Here is a 23,990-nt window from a genome sequence, read left to right as displayed (position 1 = left end):
TTGTAAAATTCAATGTGGTATCAAAGCTCAATCTTTACTTCAGCACAATATCATAGTGCAAATTCGACAAACCCCTTCTCAAACTTTGAGGGTTTCTTTTCTCAAAAGTGTTGCAGGGTCATAGATTTGTTTTTTTGTGGATCTAGCAGTGGGCAAATTTTTTATCGATTTTGAAGCAAAATGGGCATCACCATCATGTACACGGCATTGAAAACCCCCTAAGATCAGCTGTCATTTTGTCAAAATCTGAGTAGTTGAAATTTAGGGTCAAGTTGCCCAAGGGCATGAAAATTGAGGCAAGATCAGGGTAGCTACAAAATCTGGGCACCTTGAAGTGAAACAAACATCACCATGACAATCAAAAGGCCTAAAACCCCTAAAATCATTTGTCAAATAATCAAAATTAGATAAATTTGATTCAAAGGCAATAAATATTAGTTGGTATAGATTTTTGTACCACCATACAGATCTATAAGTTCCTGTGTCAATATCATTAAAAACCAAGGCAATTTTTTTTCTCACTGCTCTTTTTTAAAAAAAGCATTAAAAATTTAATAAAAAATTATAAACTGGGTTGCAATTTTTTAAGGTGAAAGCAAACCTTTTGGTACGTGGGTTGTACCAAGCCCATACCCTCCTTGCAAGCTTGTGTACCTATTGTCCTAGGTTGACGCCATTACTATTTTTGGTGATTTTTAGGGGCATCTCTATATTTGTCGCCCCTCCTAAATTTGGTGACTCACTGCTATTTTGGGGGAGCAGAATATTTTGAGCCTAACAAAGAATATTCTAACAGTTTTTCAGTAGGGGGTTGAGTTTTTTCCAGTGATAAGGAATATTCTACTAACACCAATAGTTGACCAATTTGACCCTATTCACCCTCCAATCCCTAAACATGTAGTGTTGGTTTTTGGCTCACAACTTGCACATACGGTGTTAGTTTTTTGACTTTATAATATTAGAAAGTTGGTTTTGGAAATAATCTTCTCATGGTGGTGGTTTTGTCATATTTTGCTCCTAGTGACTAATACAAGCCTCCAAGTTAGACTTTGTTTTGTGCTTCTGGGGCCATAACTTGGGCAAATAGACTTTGTTTTTCAAATTTTGCATATCATTGAAAAGATCTTGAAGTCACCTATTTACATATATAGGTATATTTTCTAGATTTTTTTGGGGGTTCTCCATATTCTCAAATGAAGTAATTTTATAATTTGAGGCTTTATCTTCATTCTAATTACACTAGGGTTTGTGTTCTCTTGTTGTGGGGGAATCAATTTGCCTTTTTTAGATCCTCTTCAAATCTAAACCCTATGGTGGAATTCATTTTTTATCTCACACCCCTTAACGATCACACTTGGAAGGATCAAATGACCAGATTGCTCATGTCCATAGGTTTGTGGTCTACTTTGGATGAGATCCACCCCACCTTCAAGAATCCTTTTAAGTATTTCAACATAGAAACAATATGGATGAGGCTATGAGATTGATTAACATACATTTTTTAGACAATCTCCCATTGAGTCTTGCACTACTCCTTGGGCTATGTGGACTAGTTTCAAGGATTTTTTTGGGATAGTTAATGAGTTTAAGAAAATGTGGCTAGAGCTAGAGTTGACTACATTTGTACCTAATTATTTTCCTACTCTTGAGGACATTTTGGAGAAGTTCAAATCTCTTAGATCTTTGTTGAAAAGTTGTGGAAAGGAGAAATTTGACTAAGAGTGTGTCTAGTTGATTTTGGCTAAGCTTTGAGGGTCTTTCCAAGTCTTCACAACTACATTTTATGCCTCCATGGATGTTATGGGTACAACCTTCACTTTTCCCTCTTTTGATGTCTTTTGTGAGTGATTGACACAGGAGCAATATTTTTTGTCTCATCAAGATTCAATTTATGGTTCCTCTTCCTAGGCCTTTCTTGCCAAACCCTCTAAGGAAAAACAAAAGAAGTTGAAGCCTAAGACACTTTCTTCATCAAACAATAATTGTCCCTCCAAGCCCCCTTAGCATTCAAACCAAAAATTTGTATCCACTCTATCACCTACTAATTCTTCTAATTTTGATGAGTCTCCCTTCAAGACAGAGAAGAAGTATGGTGAATTTTGCATTTTTTGTGGCAAGGAGGGATATATGTTCACTAGATGTTGGAAGATACTAGAGGCCTTAAAGGAGGCCATGCAACAACATCGCATTTTAGGCCATATGTCTTCTTTCTCACACATAGGAAAACGTCAAGCATTTTCGGCATAGGTTTTTTTCTTTAGTGGCTACTTGGATGCTTGATTATGGTGCTTCTTACCATATGACACTCTCAGGATCTTGTTCATTCTCTTTCAGATTGTAGCACTACACAGAATGCAATGGGGAATTCTACTTAGTTTTCAATTGTTGTTTTGGGCCTTATTCAACTTGAGGACGGTCATTTTTTAGGATGTTCTTGTTGTTCCTGACATATCCAACAACCTTATCTCAATGTATTACATCTGTCATTCTGGGACAGGGAAGAAAGTTGAAGTGATTAACAAAGGCCTTCATGATCCTAATGTTACTATGGCTACTAGGAGTGTTGATCCCACATCTTGGTTATATTGCTTTGATGTTTTTCAAAGTGTAGATCCTATTGGTTCTTCTTTCATAGCTCATACAGATTTGGTGAGTAAGCTTTGACATGAATTTTTTAGTTATGTCAACTATAGTTATCTATAGAATATGAGTGCCCAGTCTTTGGTGCTTAGCCTACCTCATATTTTTTGCGCTGATGGTGTTTATCAAGATTACATTCTTGGTAAGCATCACAAGGATTCTTTTCCTCCAATTAGAGCTTACTATGATAAGGCACTCTTAGAGTTAGTTCATAGCAACCTCATGTCCTTTCTAATTCCATGGATTTACTTTCTTAAGCACAAGAGTGATGTCTTTGATTTCTTTAGGAAGTACAAGGCACTTGTGGAGATGCAGTTTAGTCCTTTTATCAGGCAGATACACAAAGATAATGGGGGGAGTATGTAAATCACGTATTCTAAGACTTTTCTACTAAGCATGGTATCCTTCATCAGCTCATAATTCCTTATACCCCTAAGCAAAATGGTGTTATAGAATGGAAGATCGTAACACTTTGGGATATGGCTAATTGCAAGATTTAGTCTCAAGATATAGATGTACTTTTCTGGGTTGACATAGTGAATTGTGCTAGTTAAATTCATAATCAAATGCCTTACCAGGAATTGTGACAGTTGAGTTCTAAGGAGGCTTGGTCCCATGTCAAGCTTGATGTGTCTTAATTCAGAGTTTTTTGGAGTATGGATTGGGAATTCATTCTACATGCACAAAGGAAATCCATTGAGAGGAAGAGCCAACCACCAATCTTTGTTGGCTACTATGAGGATTCGAAGGCATATAGGTTAGTTGATCATGTTTCTAGAGGTATTGTTTCGACGAGATGCCCAATTTGATGAGTGTTGTCCTCTAATGGACTCTCCATCACTAGTTTCTTCATCACTTCCAACTCTTCCTTCATCTTTTGAGGATTCTTTGCCTCATGAGGATGATAAAGTTATTCCAATTCAGCCTTGACCACTTATACCACCACTTCCTAAGTGGGTTTGTAGCACTATTTATGTAGTTGGAGATTGGGCAGGTGATCCTTTGGATTCTTGTCACACTCGGTCATAGAGTTCTAGGGTATCTCTTGTGAGTTGGGATATTTTAGCCAATCCTTAGAAGTTTTTAAATGTGGTACTATTTATGTAGCTGGAGATTGGGCAGGTGATCCTTCAGATCCTAGATGAACAAGAAAGTAAATCTAGAGCTCTACCCTATGCTTAGAGAGTAAACCCTAAATGAATGCAAATGTAAATGTAAATGGTTAACAATAGATCTAAAGCATGAATGTAAATCTGAAAATAAGTATCACGAAACTCATACAAAGATATGAAAATAACATGAAACCATACCAAACCCTAAGGGAGAGGTACAAGCCAATCGACAATCGGTGATCTCCTATTATTCTTCAATATCTCCAAATTTTCAATGGATGATGAATATGGTTGATAAAGACTCCATAAATGCTTTATTTGCTAATTGAAGACTCCACATAACCTTTACTTTCACTTCATAAGAGTCTCCCTCAATTACTTGTGTTGGATCTTTCAAATGAGGAAAAGAAATTCTATATGTATGAAACCCTAGATTTATTTTTTATCATAGACTGACCTAGAAATGATATTTTTTTGCACCAATTCAGGTTTAAACATTACAATACTAGCAAACATGATCTTGAAATTCAAGGAGAAAAAGTAGGGACCGATGTGATTCACATCGGTGTGACCAACCTTTTTCCAAATTTTTAGGGATGCAACCTTGTTGGCTACTATGAAATCGGACCTTGAAGGTCGAAATAGGACCTAATTAGGGCTTTTGATGAATTGATTAATTGAAAGAATAAAATAAAAAGGGGTGCACTTAGATTTAAGGGCCCAATTTTATGATGTGTAGAGGGTAGAAATAGGACTTTATATTTAATTTAATTAATTAATTAAATGCTTAAAGGGATTAAAATGCAAGATGAAACACACTAAGGTGGGTGCTAAACCTAAGCGTGGAATTGTACCACCCAATTAAGGGAGTACAATTTATGATGCTACATTTAGCCCCCACTTTAGCGGCCATATGACACTATGCACATATGCAAGCTAAAGTATATAAAAGTAAACATTCATGAAAAATGATACATCCATAAGGTGTTGAACGAAGCCCCAACCGTATTTGCAATACATTGTTAGGAACCACATCCTACAAAACCACATTGTTAGATAAAATCACAAAATCACCTAAATGCTTACTAAGTAAATGATGAAATTAGTGGGTAGCTATATGCCCCCCTTGTTTCGGCTTGCTAACTTATTGAGGTGAAACAGGGTATCATGTTTATTGCATCGAATTGTGAAGAGAATTGATGACAAATTCTCAAAACAAGGTTTGTTACAAGATCAAAACTAATGAAAAATCATTTGGTAAGAAATAGAAATAAACCACAATACCAATAGAAGCAAGAGTTTGAGGATTGGATCTCTCTAACACAAGATGAAAAATTAAGCGGAAAATGCAAAATTAAGGTTTGGAAAAAGAATACTCACCTTTTAAGAATTAGGGATCTTTTTTATAAATAAAAGAAGGGAGAGCTCATTATCCAAAGACATCAACCTTCAAGAGTAAAGGGGATCTTTGATAAAGATAACATCTTTAAAAAGAGGAGAAGGAAAATAAGAATACCCACCTTGTCTAATATTTAGGAAAAGAGGATTCTTAGTGAAGGATTGCACACTTTCACTAAGGAGAGCTTATTCATGAAAGATGTGTTACAAGCTAGGGTTGTCATTGCACCAAAAGATCAACCTTTCAATGCTCGATACAACCACTAGACTTATAGAATCCACAGGAGGTTGTTAAACCATGTCGTGAATCCCTGCGAGGGACATTGGCCCACTACCAACAATCCTCCTCCTAGTGTCACTCATCACGGTCTCTATGATTCGAACCTATGACCAAGCTCTGATATCACTTGTTACAATATAGGGTTGTTGCACCAAAATATCGACCTTTCAATGCCTGATACAACCACTAGAATTATACAATCCACAGGAGGCTATTAAACCATGTCGTGAATCCCCACGAGGGACGTTGGTCCACTACCAACAAGATGTATCATTTCAAACAAAGAATAGGTCCCGAACAAATAATACCCATATTCTATGCAAGAAATGACATCGAATGAAAAATACAACTCAACAAAGGAAAGGTGAATCTTTAGAAAAAGAGATAGAAGATACAAATATCATTCTTGCCCCCCAACTATAGAGGCAAGGACATCAAAGAGGGATCATTTATAAATGAAATACTCTTTGATGAATAATGATGAACAATAACTATCCAACAGGTACTGAGAGGGGGGGGTGAATTAGTACAGACAAAAAATTTCTCTGCAACTCAAACAACAGAGACTACACTAACCAGTAAACAACATTACCTATCTCAGTCAAGGCACTAACGGTAAAACATGGTGAGACTGTGAAAAACTCAAACTGGTAACACCTAGATCAATTCAAGACCTAATACCTTATCACAACTTCACCCAAAGGCTTAATCAAGTAATACATCAGAAATACTTATGATGTTTGTATCAACTTGTATTACTACTTAACATAAAATACTAAACCATCACGTGAAAAGCATCACACATGACAAACAGATTTTTCACATGGAAACCCAACTGGGAAAAACCATGGTGGGGATGAATACCCACAAGCTGTTCTTTCAACTCTTCTGAAGTCCACTATGTTAAGAGCCTAGTCCGGTTAAAGACTTTTACAATAGGTTCTACTAGGAACCGATCCTGCTAGGGATCACCCGGTTAAGGGATGGCTAAATACCCGGTTAAAGGTTAGAACCCTATTAAAGGTTACCTCACAAGAGGATTTGAAAAACTTATTGAATTGAGTCACCCTGTTAAAGGATTTACACAAAATCCTGTTAAAGCTACCCAATTAAGGGATTTTCCAACTACTGAAATGATTAGAAGTCAACAGGTAATGCACTGATCTGATAACAGCACACAATGCCAAGGCAGATCCACTTTAGCTTCTTTACTTCTGCAATCACACTTTTGCAAGTAACAACACACTTCTCCAGTCTGGCAAGAATCAAGTATCTCTTCACTTGGATACACACATAACATTTGCCAACAACCATACAATGCAAATCGTCATCAACCTTATAGGAAACAAATAGGTCGGTAGCATAAACCCTAAACCCTAAACATTTAGGTTGTCAATATAGTCGGTCCAATCCTAATCATTCAATCACATTGCATTGAATAGAACAGTCTTGAATAGATCTCAAGACATTCTCCATCACTTGTTCTTTACCACTTCTGGAAGTCGATAACCCATCACGTGCTCTCCACCATTTACAGAGACTTCACACATTTCCAAGGTAGATAGGATCAATCTCCATGCAAGATCCTCAAGGAAATCCTTCACCCGCACAAGGTTGATGTGGCAACACAATCTGATCTTCATTTCAATGCTAACCCATCACAGGATGTCATCGGTAAAATCACATAGACTTGAAATGCATCAACTGGAAACCCTGAAGCTGAGACTACCAACTGGTAGTCATACCAAATGAAACCCCAATACCGATTCATATTTCAACATACCAATTCACCAGTTTGCATATACCAGTTCACATCATAATACTGGTTGTCTTGCCAGTTTGCTTTCTTCAATATTCTGGTTCACTCTTCAGCATATTGACATCAATGACAACATACAATATCATCATGTCATCAATCTCTACACAAATGCCAACAATCTCCCCCTTTGGCATTGATGGCAATATACAAAGATATCTCTCTACTTCACATCTTCTCCCTAATACTGCAGATATCTTCTCTGCTTCACATCTTCTCCCCCTTTGACAACAATGCCAAAGTGGAGGCACAAATAGCTATGTTCCACTATGTTGCTCCCCTTGAGGAGTAGCATCCATCAACACATCAATCCTGAAAAGATTTATCAATGCAATACCTGAGTGATGTAGAGCACACACCTTTAGTTCACCTCTTGAAGGGGCAGTACCCCTAATTCACCTCTTAAATAGGTAAATGTAGCCTTTGGTAGAGGCTTGGTGAATATATCTGCTAACTTCTCCTTACTGGAAATATGTTCCAATACAACTTCTTTGTTTTGAACCTTCTCCCTCAAGAAATGATACTTGAGCTCGAAGTGCTTGGTTCTAGCATGCAAAACCGGATTCTTGGAAATATTAATTGCTCTTGTGTTGTCACAAAATATACTCACCGGTTCAAATACAGAGACTTTGAAACCACTTAATACATGCTTCATCCAAATTGTCTGAGTGCAATTCATAAATGCTGCTACATATTCTGCTTTTGCGGTAGACTGGGAGATACAAATCTGCTTCTTACTCATCCATGAGACTAGTCTACCACCAAGAAAGAATATAGCTCTGGTTGTGCTCTTCTGGTCATCCACATTACCAGCCCAATCAGCATATGTAAACACTTTGAGGTTGAAATCATTATTGTATGGATACCACAATCCATAGTCTGCAGTTCCCTTCAGATATCTAAGAATCCACTTGACTGCTACCAAGTGGGATTCTCTTGGACTTTTCTTGAAACGTGCAGTTATGCCCACTGCATGTGCAATGTCCAGTCTGCTGTGTACTACATGGTGCAACTTACCAATCATTGATTGGTATTCTTTCTCTTTCACCAATGTTGAGTCATCTTCTTTTGATAGTTTACAACCGGTCACCGTCGGTGTACCAATCAATTTGTTGTCTTCCATGCCAAAGGTCTTCAACACCTCTTTGACATACTTGGACTGACAGAATAAGATACCATCTTTCATTTGTTGAATCTGTAGTCCAATGAAGAACTTAATCTCTCCAATTAGTGACATTCCAAATTCCTTCTTCATCTCATCTGCAAATGCATGACTCATCTTGTCATCTCCACCAAAAATTATGTCATCAACAAACACTTCACAGATCAATATTTGATCTCCTTTTGACTTCAGATAGATATTGCTATCTTCACTTGTTCTTTCAAATCCAATCTTTACAAGATGTGAGTGTAAGAATTCATACCATGCTCTAGGTGCCTTCTTCAATCCATACAAGGCTTTATGTAGCCTACACACCATGTCACTATCTTCTGATAGGGAAAATCCATCTGGTTGCTCTATATACACCTCCTCTTCAAGTATTCCATTCAGGAATGCAGATTTTACATCCATTTGATACACTTTGAATCCCTTGAAGGCTGCATATGCAAGAAGCATTTGAACTCCTTCCAATCTAGCTACTGGAGCAAAGGTTTCTCCATAGTCTTCTCCTTATTCTTGAGCATATCCCTTACACACCAATCTGGCTTTGTTTCTTACCACTGTGCCATCTTCATTCAGCTTATTTTTGAAAACCCATTTGGTGCCAATGACAGTTTTATGCTCAGGTCTGGGTACAAATGACCATGTACCATTCTTTTCTATCTGGTCAAGTTCCTCTTCCATAGCCTTGATCCAATCTTTGTCTTTATGTGCCTCTTTAAAAATTTTAGGCTCAAATTTAGAGATCATGCAAGAATTTTCTCTGACCTTTCTTCTTGTAAGAATTCCTGCATCCTTATCTCCTATAATCCGCTTTGGATCATGATTCAGCTTAACATATCTAAGAATGATCTTAGCAGATTCCTCTTGCTTTTCTTGTTCATCATCATCTTCATCAGCATCAGCATCTACCGGTGTAGGAGCACTGTTACTGGTACTAGGTTATTTTGCAACAAGTTCCTAGAAGGTTACAACCGGTTCATCTACCACTTGCTCACTATTAGTTTCCTCAGGTTTCTTAGAGGTTTCATCAACTCTAACATTGATACTTTCAACAATTCTCTGAGTCCTATTGTTGAAACATTTGAGATCTTTTCTCTTGGTGGAATACCCTAGGAATATTCCCTCATCACATTTTGCATCAAACTTGCTTTAGTGTTCACTCCTCTTGATATAACACTTGCTACCAAACACTCTAAAGTAGCTTACTACAAGAGTCTTACCGGTCCAATACTCATAAGGTGTTTTATCCTTACCTTTCTTGATGAGTACCCAGTTCATAGTGTAGACTGCAGTGCTCACCGCTTCTCTCCAAAAAGTGTGAGCAACCTTTCCTTGAATTAGCATTGTTCTGGCTACTTCAACTACTTCTGGTTGTTCCTCTATACTAGGCCATTTTGTTGTGGAGTCCGGGGGGCAGGCAGTTGCCTCTTGATGCCATTTTCTTCACAGTATTTATTGAATTCTCCAGAGGTGAAGTCACCTCCTTGATCGATTCTAAGGCATTTGATTCTCTTACCACTTTCTTTTTCAACAAGTGCTCTAAAGGCTTTAAACTTTCCAAAAGCTTCAGACTTGTCTTTCAAGAATGTGACTCACATCATTCTTGACCAATCATCAGTAAGAATCATAAAGTACCTATCTCCTTGAACACTCCTAGTTTTTATAGGACCACACAAATCAGTATGCACAAGATCAAGTAAATTATCTGTTGTGAAAGATTTACCTTTGAAGGTTTAGGAAGACATTTTCCCCAGTTGACATTCTCTACACAAAGGGTTCTCCAGCTTCTTTAGCACAAGCAATCCTCTAATTGCCTTTATCTTACTGGCCTTTACAATGTTATCAAAATTTACATGACAGAGTATCCTATGCCATATCCAACTATCATCATACTTAGCCATTAGGCCTTGGCTGATATTTGCATTTAACTGAAATAGGTTACCTTTGGTCTGCATACCGGTGGCCATCAGTTCACCATTCTTTCCCTTTATTTTGCATACTCCATCTTTGAATTCCAGAGTGAGTCCATTATCATTCAGCTGAGCAACACTCAAAAGGTTATGCCTGATACCTTCTACCCAATACACATTATCGGCACTGCTTTTTCCATTTAGAGAGATAGACCCTTTTCCTTTTACCATACAAGGTGCATCATTACTAAATCGGACTACACCTCCATCATACTCTTCCAGAGACAGAAACTTTCTTCGATCACCAGTCATGTGGTGAGAACAACCACTGTCAATAATCCATTCATTTGAGTTATCAAAGCGGGAGACAAGAGCCTTCTTGTCTGACACATCTTCCTTGACAGCTACAAATACTATGTCTTCACTTTCTTCATCTTCTGATTCATCATCAATGACACCTTCATCAACTGCAACAAGATAGTTTCTCCTATTTCCTCCTTTGAACCTTTTGAACCTCTCTGGTTTGTCCTTATTATCACCATTAGGATAGTTCACAGCAATGTGTCCTATCCTATTGCAAGAAAAGCATTTCAAAGGGAGCTTACCTTTGTATTTACCAATTCCCTTAGGAAGTCTCTTCACTAGAAGAGCTTCAAATTCCATCAAGATTTCTTCGTCATCCATATCTCTGCTTTGTCTAGGTTCACAAATGGTACTAACTTCTTTACCCTTTCTAGATAGTGCAACAAATGCTTTAAAGGTTGAATCAGTCTTCTGAACACTTCCATCATAACTGTTTAGCTCATAAGCGGTCAACTTAGCAGGGATAGAATCAAGGGACACCTTTGTCTTGTCAATAGATCTCAACTCCTGAATAGCGGCAACCCTTATTGCTTAGACTGGTGATAAGGTTCTCAAGACTTTTCTCACAATGGTGGGATCATCTATTTTGCCTCCTGCACTCTTGATGTCTCCTACAACAGTTTTGATTCTTATCCCATACTATTGAATGGTCTCTCCTTCAACCATTCGCATATCTTCAAGCTTTCCTCTAAGGCTTTCTTCCTTAGCCTACTTTACATGCTCATCACCGCCATAGATAGACTCCAAAGTATCCCATACATCTTTGGGATTGTCTTTATCCTGAACATATGTAAACTCAACATCAGATAGGCTGTTGATAAGAGCTTCCATTACTTGTCTATTCTCCTGAATTTCTCTTCTTTGTGAGAGTACTGGTAGGGACAACATAAGTATTCTCAACATAGTTTTAGTGTTGAGCACCCACACTCTTAAGGTATATCTTCATTCTGTCCTTCCATATCTTAAAGTTGTCTCTGTTGAACTTAGGACCTTCCCTCTTCATCATTAGCATAGGATCTTTTCCTTAAAAGGTTAAGCTTATAGCATAGAGGACCTGGAGGACGCTCTGATACCAATTGATGAATAATGACGAACAATAACTATCCAACAGGTACTGAGAGGGGGGGTGAATCAGTGTAGATAAAAACTTTCTTTGCAACTCAAACAGTAGAGACTGCACTAACTAGTAAACAGCATTACCGATCTCAGTCAAGGCACTCTCAGTAAAACACAGTGAGACTATGAAAAACTCAAACCGATAACAGCTAGATCAATTCAAGACCTAATACCTTATCACAACTTCACCCAAAGGCTTAAGCAAGTAATACAATAGAAATACTTATGATCATTGAATTAACTTGTATTACTACTTAACATAAAATACTAAACCATCACATGAAAAACATCACACATGACACACTGATTTTTCACGTGGAAACCCAACTGGGAAAAACCACGGTGGAGATGAATACCCACAAGTTGTTCTTTGAACTCTTATGAAGTCCACTCTGTTAGGAACCTAGTCTGGTTAAAAACTTTTACAATAGGTTCTGCTAGGAACCGATCCTGCTAGGGATCACCCAGTTAAAGGTTAGAACCCTGTTAAAGGTTACCTTGCAAGAGAATTTGAAAAACTCATTGAATTGAGTCACCCTGTTAAAGGATTTACACAAAATCCTATTAAAGCTACCTGGTTAAGGGATTTTCCAACTATTGAAATGATTAGAAGTCAACAGGTAATACACTGATCTGATAACAGCACACAATGCCAAGGCAGATCCACTTTAGCTTCTTTACTTCTGCAATCGCACTTTTGCAAGTAACAACACACTTCTCTGGTCTGGTAGGAATCAAGTATCTCTTCACTTGGATACACACATAACATTTGCCAACAACCTTACAATGAAAATCATCATCAACCTTATAGGAAACAGATAGGTCGGTACCATAAACGCTAAAACCTAAACATTTAGGTTGTCAATATAGTCAGTCCAATCTCAACCATTCAATCACATTACATTGAATAGAACAGTCTTTAACAGATCTCAAGATGTTCTCCATCGCTCGTTCTTTGCCACTTCTGGAAGCTGATAACCCATCACGCGCTCTCCATCGTTTATAGAGACTTCGCACATTCCCGAGGTAGATAGGATCAATCTCCATGCAAGATCCTCAAGGAAATCCTTCACGCGCACAAGGCTAACATGGCAACACAATCTGATCTTCATTTCAATGCTAACCCATCATAGGATGTCATCGATCAAATCACACAGACTTGAAATGCATCAACTGGAAACCCTGAAGCTAAGACTACCAACCGGTAGTCATACCAAATGAAACCCCAATGCCGGTTCATATTTCAACATACTAGTTCACCACTTCGCATATACCGGTTCACATCATCATACCGGTTGTCTTGCCAGTTTGCTTTCTTCAATATTTTGGTTCACTCTTCAGCATATTGACATCAATGACAACATACAATATCATCATGTCATCAAGCTCTGCACAAATGCCAATACTCTTCCAAGAGAAAATAGATCCTCATCAAGGATAAGAACGTCCATAACATAAAAGGGTTCTTTATAAAAGATACCACTTATTGAAGAAAAGAATCACTTTGGCATTCATGATACATCAAGAGACTCTAGGATTGTTGGCTTCACTAACTCAGATTTTGTCGGTGATGTTAATGATTGGAAGTTTACTTCTAGTTTTGTCTTTTTGTTTTGGTTCTAACCCTTTTGCATGGTCTTGCAAGAAGTAATCTCCTATTGCATTATCATCTACTTATTCTGAGTATCATGAAACTCTTCATGCTAGTCAAGAAGTTTTATGGTTTCATCAGTTTTTGATAGTTTGGTTTTCCTCTTTTTGGTCCCACTATTCTTTGGTGTGTTAATCAACTTTCCATTCACATTTCTCGCAACCCAATGGAGTATCAACAAACTAAGCACATTAAGATCCAAATTCACTTCATTCAACAATTGATTCAGGATAGTATGCTCAGCTTGGATTACATACCTATAGAGGAGCAGATTGCAAACATCTTCACTAAGCCCTTGACATCCCCTTGTTATCTTCAATTGTTGTCAATTCTTGGGGTGAAGAAGGAAACTATCCTTGAGGAGTCTATCTGAGGACTTCCTTTTTAGCAGCTCATGTATTATATCTCTCACTTTTGGAAAGGTGTTTTTTTCCCAGGTGATTTTTCTCTCCTCCACTAAGAGAGACTTCATTTGTCTATACATGGGTACCTAATTAGTTATTTTGTTTTTGGGACCCATTTTGTATTAATACATTCAGAGTTTTTTTACTCACCTTGAGTTTCACTTAAGTGGGGATGTTGGTGTATTTTTATCTACTAGTTGCTTTTCTACAACTAATTATGCTTTTTCGTTTAAGTTCACTTAGGAGTGCTTGCTTCTTGTTTAGTTTTTGTGCATCTAGTTTAGCTAGAGTTGAGATTTTTTTATCTCCTCTTACTTGCACTTTAGCTCTCCTATTTTGAGATTAGGTCATCTTTGTGCTTTCTTTATAAGCATCTCATTATACAATTGTAATTCATTTTGTAATCTTTGATTTTGAGGAATATAGCTTTGTTTTGTTGCTCTTATTTGTGGAAGGTGGTCTTTGTTTGTCATTTGATCTTAAGGGATTGTATTGTTGCAAAATTCAACATGGTATCAGAGATCAATATTTACTTCAACCTAGTATCAGAGCTCAATCTTCAATTCAATTGTTATTAAGCATATAATATCTTTCTTGATCTCTTTTTTGTGATAGGTGTTTTGCTTGCAGATGAATATTGCCTCATGTGGTTGTGTCATCAAATTCTATAAACCCCATCCTTTATTTTTTTTCTTGTGTACTATATTTCCTACATATATCACTTCCAAATGGGATCAAGGACTATGCAGTTCTATTGTCTATCTAGGTTTGGTGTAAACTATATAGTGGGTACACAAGCCTTTCTAGGGTCATTGTCCTAAACACTTTCTTTATGGTTGATACCCATGAAGGGAAGCTTTAATTATAAACAAATAGTCACCTTGACTATTACTCGTGCTAAAATCAATAAATTCGTATTCCTAAAATAATACCATCCTTGAAATTGTTGAAACTAAATTTTCATTGTCGATATTGAATAACAAGTAATATAAACAAAATCATATGAAAGACCTTTGTAATCATACTTGGGGTTTGCTAAGTCTTAACTAATATTTTTAAATTAATTTAATTTAATATTTTAAAATTATCAATCATCTAAGAGGGATACTCACCCCTTGGAAATATTATCAACAAGATGTTCCTTATTTCTCGTCAACGCTTTATATGGATGATGCCATAGACATCATTATTGCAGTTGTGTTCTATAGATGTAGTAGCTCAAGTGCGATGACATAATATGTGAGCATGAGCTGGAGGCACCGTTAATACCAAATACTACTAGTTTTTGTTTCAAATTTCTTGTTTAAGTTTTCTAACTAAGAAATAAAAATGACTCGTATGCAAACTAAAAGATTGAAAAGAAACTAAATATTTTGAAAAGATATAATTCAATGCATACTAACTTCTTGAAATAAATTTAATGACTTTGTAAGATTCATTCCAATATTACCAAATTCTTTGAAAATAACAAAATTTGGAAAAGATATAATTCAACATGTACTTAATGCTTGAAATAAAATGAATTCAACAAACACTGCATATTTGAAAGGAACTAATTTCTTTAAAGAATAACAAATCATCTGACAATAATTGCTAGGAGAAGAGTTCAACTAGTTTTAATTGCTAAATATAAAGTTATTTTGGATGTGACCTCTAGTTAACAAATAACATAAGCTAACACTATCAACTAAATTCTCTCTACAACATTAAACCATGACCTTATATTAAATGCCTTTAAAGTAAATTAACTAGTACTTGTTATTTAAAAGGGAGCTATTTACTTTGGAAGAATAGAATTCAATGAATACTAATTGTTTGAAATAAATATAATTAATTTTGTAATTCAATTAATACTAAAAAACTTGAGAAAGAACTTATTATTTTGAAAAATAAAATTCAATAAATTTTATTATGTGAAATAAATCTAATTACTTTAGAAATTGTGATGGTGAAAAATAGGATCGGGTAGGCTAAGGACCTAACCCAACTTTCAACCATACATTGAAATACGAAAGAGCCTAAGGAAGTGATTCACTTTTACTAATTCTTGTGAAAGAGAGTCAAGGAATACTCTTAGGGTTTCTATTCCTTTTTTGCTATGAAAGGGAGTGTGCAAAATGCAATGCAATGATCAACTATGCTAAAAGATGAGCACGGATGCAAGCATAAAATGAAAATACTAAAATTTGCAGATTTGAAACTGAGAGATTGAGTACAGAGGAGGAAAAGGAACTCAGAGGTGCACCTGTCACTAAAATTGGATGTTGACTGAGCAAGACCAAGATGCAACGCCCTGGTCCCTATCACTGTACTGAGCTGGGGTCTAAAACCTGTAAATTTGAGATTTTGCACTACTAAAATACCACAAGAAGTAGGAAAAAACAAAGGACTAGGGTGCCACACCTTGGTCTTGGACTAGGGCACCACGCCTTACTCCCTGAAGAATTAGGATGGTTTCTATCCTTGAATCTGCACCTGTGAGTTCTATTAGTTCTGAAGATCGTGCGTCTATTGGATTTTTGTACCTGCACCTACAACTTGAAAAATGGTGTCTAGGGTGGCTATATAGGGTTTTTCCTTAGTCAAACCCCTTGTTTTGGTGATTCCCACCTCCACAAATAATTGATAATGTACCGAAAAATGTGTGTGCAAGAATCTTGTGTGTATGCAAGATCCTAGATGAAAAAGAAATTAAATCTAGAGTTCTACCCTACTCTTAGAGAGTAAACCCTAAATGAATGCAAATGTAAATGTAAATGCTTCAAATATCAAATGCAATAATGGATCTAAAGAATGAATTTCAATCTGAAAATAAGTATTATGAAGCTCATACAAAGATATGAAAATAACATGAAACCATACCAAATCCTAAGGGAGAGGTACAAGTCAATCAACAATCGGTGATCTCCTATTATTCTTCAATATCTCCAAAGCTTCAATGGATGATGAATATGGTTCATGAAGACTTCATAAATTCTTGATTTTCTGATTGAAGACTCCACATAACTTGTACTTTCACTTCGTAAGAGGCCCCTTCAATTGCTTGTGTTGGATCCTTCAAATGAGGAAAGGAAAGGAAAGGCTATATGTATGAAACCCTAACTTTGTTTTTTATCATAAGCCGACCTAAAAATGATATTGTTTTGCACCAAGTCGGTTTTAAACATTATAATATCACCAAAACATGATCCCAAAATTCAGGGAGAAAAAGTAGGGACTGGTGGGATTTTGATGAATTGATTAATTGAAATAATAAAATAAAAAGGGGCGCACTTAGATTTAAGCGCCCAATTTTATGATGTGTAGAGGAATGAAAGAGGACTTTAGATTTAATTAAATTAATCAATTAAATGCTTAAAGACAAATTAAAATTCAAGATGCAACACATTAAGGCGAGTGCTAAACCTAAACATGGAATTGTACCACCCAATTAAGGATGTACAATTTACGACGCTACAAAAATAAACACTAATTAAAAATTGAACTAATACTAATCATTAAATATGAATCTCATTAAATAATTCTGAACACTTTTTAAATAGTAAAGGTTAAATACTTCCAAATAAAATCCATATGTTTCATTTCTTGCTAATCAATCAATTTATACCTAAGTTCTTAAAAACTGATAAATACTAAATTCTTTTACAAAATGTAATGATAAATTAATTCATTTATTTATTTGAAGTAGTGATACATGTGTCTATACTTGCCTACATAAAAGAACCTTGTCAAATTAAAATTATTACAAATGAACTATTACTTTGCACTTAAAATTTACAAAGTGATTTAAAAGAAACATTTTTGTAGTAAAAATTCAATTATTTATTTTCTCACTAAATGAACAAAATTATTACAAATGAACTATTACTTTGCACTTGAAATTTACAAAGTGATTTAAAAGAAACATTTTTGTAGTAAAAATTCAATTATTTATTTTCTCACTAAATGAACAAACGATGAGATTTCTAAACTCTCTTTGCTTGATAAGATGAGAATCCAAATCTAGAATAACTAAATCTATCTTTTTTTTCATTTAGATGGCTAAGGTAATGAATTTTTTTATTCAATTCAAAATTTTATCAATCTAATGTAAATAGCATTTTCTTTTAGTTTTAAACTAAGTAGTTTAAAGGTCTAGACGAAAATCTTCATTCTTTGGTTTTGCTTCAATTTATTTCCTAAATTTCTCATTAAATAAATTATTGGTTTCATGGATTGAAAATCAAAGTATTTAGTTTTGTTATCATTTCTAAATATTTAACCAAATTTATTATGTAATTTTCAACGAATTTTTCATTGCATAATAATTTTAATTAAGATTAATGCCTTTTAGAACAATTCATAATAATTTATCTCACTTAATTATTCTTTTTTCTTTTTTAATATAAAAACAAAATTAAATTATATGAATACAATCTTTATCAGCCATTTTAACTTTGAAACCTGACTATATATAAAATTCATGTATACTAATTTCATTGAAAAATATCTTTAAAAAATAATTTTAAACATTAACAAATGTCTTTAAAAATAATATATTTAATTGTACAAATTTAAATATTAATAGACTTGACCATTCTCATTTATCTTAATACTTTACATGGTGAAATCTATCTTTGCAACATAGAATCAAGCTAACTAATTTCTTTAATTTATTTTGCACTATAAACTAAACTATTATCAAATGCTTTTGAAAATATTTTGTTATTAAGTATTTCTAAGACTAATTACTTTCTAAAAATCTTTAATCTTTTTAATAAATTTGATCTAAATTTAATGTCTAGTGATTAGTCAACTTTGTAATTTAATAAAAACTACTCACTAACCTTGGTGGAACTATCAATAATGTCACGAGTTAACAACCTCCCTGTTATTTTCTATACTCGTTCGTTCATCCCTTTCGTAGATTGCGCACATAGGTAGAGGAACATGGGGAATATGGATATGGTATTGGCGATTAACAAGAAGATCCCTATTTTTTCCACCCATTCATTATCATTCTACATAAAATAGATGATGGCTTGCTCAAGTGTCTGATCCGAGTTTCTTTCTTGTCCCCTACTTAGTGAGTCAGTCAAACCAACTTGGTCTCCATCGACACACTATAGAATGAACCCATTAATTTAGTATATTACTAATAAAAGAATATTATCATTTAATAAAAAATATTTCTTTATATATAAGATACATATAAAATCATTGACAAAGATAACAAAAAAATTAAAAGTAGTACATTTTAAATTAATTACTATAAAAAAATTATTTATGGTATTTAAGACAGTGTTACATTATTATTTATGGCATCTGTGCAGAGGTCTACTGAAGCGCTGGCTAGGGCCAAGAGGCCCTAGTTGCATCCTGCCCTTGCTCTATTTTTCTTCTCTGTTCTCCATGTTGCGTTTGGAGTTTGGGGGTTGGTTTGGCATTCTAGAGGGGTGTGCAATTTCCTTTGTTTGTAGTGGTGTGGTTTGTGCATAGGGGCTAGTACGAGGAGGTTTCTGCATTGGTCAGTTTTACCTTGGCTGGATCACTAGCTTGGAGTCTTTCTTTCTTGGTTATTTCTCTATATTTGGTGCATGCAAGTGGTGGATATCGTTGGTGTAGAGTTTGATTTAGTTTAGTTTTTGGAGGTGCTTTTTTTGGTGTGATCTTGCATGGCTTTGCATGTAGATTCTTCATTTAAGCAGGGCCTTTATTTCAAGGATGTTGTGATGGGAGGCTCCTCTCCTCCTAATATGCACCATAATCCTGTCTTTGGATTGAATGGTTTTTGTTATAGTGAAAGGTCTTCTCAGAAGGGGGATTTTAGGCTTGCAAAGTTGAATGGATGCCTAGCTAGGAGTGAAGATAGGCCCATTCTTGTGATTCGCCCTAAAGTTGTAGAGGAGGATGTCTCTTATTTATCCAATCATGCATGATCTATAAATTCATGGGGATTCATTTCTCCCTTCTGTTCTTAGAATATTGGGTATGACACACATGGAATCCAGAAGGGGATATGGAGGTGTTGCTTACTGATAATGGTTACTTTTTCGTGATCTTTTCTTGCATCTCAGACAGAAATAAGGCCTTCGAGGGGGGGCCTTATTTCTATAATCAATTCGGGCTCTCTCTCAAACCTTGTCATATTGGCTTTAATCCTTCAGAGGAGCTTCCTTCATGGGTCCTAGTTTGGGTGAGGCTTACCAGCTTTAATCCTTTGCAACAGCTTCCTTCATGGGTCCCATTTTGGGTGAGGCTTCCTTGGTTCCCACTGGAATTCTGGAGAGAAGACATTTTTCATAAAGTGGCCTCGCTGCTTGGAAAATATATAGGCCCATGACATTAGACCTTGAATAAAAAGGTAATCACTTTTACTCATGTGTGTATTGAAATTGATTTAAGTAAACCTTTGCCAAACACCATGGAAATTCAATTGGGTACCAACTCTTGGATCCAACAAATTGATTATGAAACTCTTCCATTTGGTTGTCGGATTTTTCATGAGTATGGCAATTTGTAATGGATGTGTCATAAATCCAACCCTATTAGGGATATTGGTAATGTCAATACTTATCCATCACCTAAGAAGGATAAGGGGAAAGCACTAGTGGTGGAAGATAAGGAGGGTATTATTCCAGTCAAAACCAAGAACAAAGGAAGAGGTCAAAAAAGGATCCTAAATGATAGACAGAGAGATGAAGGTTTTAACAAATTTGATGTGTTAGAAGCTAAGGAGTAGGTTGATGATGCCCTTGTCGATATACCCATTAAGAAATAAGCCATGGATATTGGGAAATCAATTATTGAGTAGGATATTTCTCCTCCTTGTGAGCCAAGGCTGGAGGTCCTATTTCTCAAATGGATATAGATTCTCTTTTAGTGAATTTCAAGATGTTGGAAACTAGCAGATCCAAAGAAGGAAATGAGTGTTCCCCCTTAAAGGGATTAGAGGTTAAGGAATCTAGAAAAAATAGTGGATATTCTAATGTTTTGGGCCTACATCAGAAAATTTTAAAGGGACCTGTTGAGAAGCTTGCAAATGTGGGTCGCAAGAAGGATCAAGAAAAGGTCAAGTTAATTGGTGAAACTTTGATACAATCAGGGTCAGTGAAGACCATTGACTCTCATTTCTCATAGGCCCAGAAATGATTGTGTTATCTTACAATGTTAGGCGTATGAATAGCATCCCTAGACAAAAGGCTATTCAGGATTTAATTAGTTATCATTGTCCTAATGTTGTCTTTATTCATGAAACTAAATTAACTGTCGAAGGGTTACTTAATAAAGCTTCTAGGATCTGGTCTTGTGGATTTTTTCAAAGAGTTGGATCCCATGGTAGTTCGGGTGGGTTGGCACATTTTTGGGACCCATGGAAGGTTACTACTCTTTAATGGATTCAAGTTGGTCTTCTATCTGTATGGTGGCCTCCCACTTGGAATCTAGTGAAGTTTGTCTTTTTACTAATGTTTATGTTCCTACTGATTTTAGGGGCAAGTTACAACTCTAGGACCATGTTAGACTTGTTCACTCTATTGTGCCTTTCCTTCCTTGGAATTTGGTTGGGGACTTTAATGTAATTTGTTGCTTCAAGGGGAAAAGAGGGGGATTATTTAGGCTAGACCCCTCTTCCATTCTCCTATGTGATAGTATTGATATGTTGAATATTATAGATATGAAATTGAGTAATTGCATTTTTACTTGGAACAATAAGAGATGTGGAGAAGATGTTATTTCAAAGAGATTGGATAGGTTTTTGGTCTCCTTCTTCTGGTTGGGGGATAGATGGACTTCCAGTTTGACAATTCTAGATTGGAAAGGCTCGGATCATTGGCCAATCAAAATCTCAACTATTTTTTATAGTCTCAAAGAACCCATCTTTTAAATTTCAACTCATGTGGCTTCATGATTCTTCTCTCCAAGACTCGGTGACTTGTTGGTGGTGTGAAGGTGAACCTGCTCATGGTAGGGCTACGTATTCATTTGTTAAAAGATTGCAATATCTGAAGTATAAGCTCAAGAAGTGGAATAAGCATTAGTTTTAGAATTTATATATTAATGAGAGAGTGGCTCAAGACTGGTTAGATAGTATCACTCGGTTGATACGTGATCAAGGGCTTAGTGTGGAGTTAAGTAGGAAAGAGACTCAAGTGGTTAAGGAGTGGGAAGAATGGGATCTTACAAAAGAAATATTTTGGAAGTAGAAATCTCTCATTGATTGGTTGCAAGGAGATAAGAATATTATTTTATTTCATAATTCTTGTAAGGTTAGGAGAAATGGTAATTTCATTTCTTCTCTTGTCTCATTGGTGGGTTCTCAACTTTCTTCTATGGGTGAGTTCTCTTTTGAGGATTCTCACTACTTCTCTTCTTTGTTCATTGAAGACTCCCTAGATGTTGATGAAGAGGTTGTCACTATCCTAGATTGTATTCCCTCTTTGGTTTCTAATGAGATGAATGAGGATCTCCTTCGGCCCATCTCTCTAGAGGAATTGGAAGGTGTTGTTTTTCAAATGAAGAAGGGTAAGGCCCCAGGCCCAAATGGCTTTCCTATTAATTTTTCAGGTTTGCTAGGAAATTATTAATTTGGATCTTTTAAAGGTGGTTCAAGAGTCTTGGAGAAATAATATGTTGAGGGTCATGAATTCCACCTTTTTGCCTCTTATTCCAAAAAAGGATGATGCAAATAGTCTAGAGAAATTTCATCCCATTTCTTTGTGTAATTTGGTTTACAAGATTATCACCAAATTGATTGCAAAAAGACTTAAGCCATGCCTAAAGACTTTGATTCCAGAGGAGCAAGGTAGGTTTGTTTCTGACAAGCAGATTTTGGATGGGGTTGTGATTGTTGTTGAGGCTATTCATTCTATGGTCACTTCTAAGGGCAAGACCATGTTCATCAAGCTTGATATAGCCAAGGCTTATTATAGAGTCAAATGGTCATTTCTTTGAAAAATCCTCCTTACTTTTGGTTTTTTTGGTGATTGGGTTAATTGGGTCATGAGTTGTGTTAATTCTACTTCTTTCTCTATTCTAGTGAATGGAGAGCCTTATGAGTTGTTTAGTTCCTCAAGGGATCTACAACAAGGATATCCCATATCCCCTTATTTGTTTATCATCATGGCTAAGGGGATTGACAAGTTTATCAAGTCTCAAGTTAGATTGGGTCTTATTCAGGGCTAGAGTTGGTGCAATAGTTTGCCTTCATCTTCTCATATTTAGTTTGTTGATGAAACTGATTTGTTGGGTTTGGCTAGAATTAATGAAGTAGACAATTTTAGAAAGGCTTTAGACATTTATGTAGCTACCTCTGGGCAAAGAGTTAATGAGACCGGGTCTTCTATTTTTTTCTTTAACACTCCTCACCTTATTCATAATAGAATTGCTCCTACTCTTAGATTTCATATTGGTTCTCAGCCTTTGGTTTACCTTAGGATCCCCCTTGGTGTGGGCTCTCAATGCAAAATATTTTGGAAAGAGATTATGGATAAGGTTTGTAAGAAGGTCAAACATTGGACATTTCAGTAGCTATCTTTGGCAGGTAGGGTGACTCTCCTTAAGTTAGTGGTGCAAACTCTTCCTATTTACAGATGCTTTGTGCAAGTTCACACTTCTATTTTTATAAATTTTTGATGCTCTTTCTCAGCAATTCCTCTGGTTTATTAATCTCCTTTCTTCAAAATGGAGTTTGGCTAGATGGGAGGTTGTTTGTAGGCCTTAGGATAAGGATGGTCTAGGGATTCGATCTATTGGTTTGATTGCTCATGCTCTAGCAGCTAAGTTATATTAGAGGTGGTGTATGTGCCAAGACCAGGGATGGGCTAAAATCCTTACTCATAAATACCTCTAGGGAGTAACCAGCTTAGATGTTCCTTGGTGTTTTTTGGATGGTAAGGGGTCCATGATTTGGGAGACCCTCAAGTGAGGGGCTAAGCTCATAAGGGAGGGTCTTTTTTGGGTTTGCAATAGAGGTTTTGAAGCTCTTTTTTGGCATGATTCTTGGGATGGATATCCTCTAATCATTTTTTCAGTTTCCTCATCTCCATTCTCTCTATGGTGTCTTGTTTGGAGCTAGTTGGAATAGGGTGGAAGAATTTAAGACTACTAAGATTAAGGGCCATTTGGATGTGACTTGTTGGAAGGGTCCTCAGGACTA

This window comes from Cryptomeria japonica, chromosome 4 (assembly GCF_030272615.1).
Source record: "Cryptomeria japonica chromosome 4, Sugi_1.0, whole genome shotgun sequence".
Classification (NCBI taxonomy): Eukaryota; Viridiplantae; Streptophyta; class Pinopsida; order Cupressales; family Cupressaceae; genus Cryptomeria; species Cryptomeria japonica.
Note: the sequence above shows the minus strand (reverse complement) of the source record.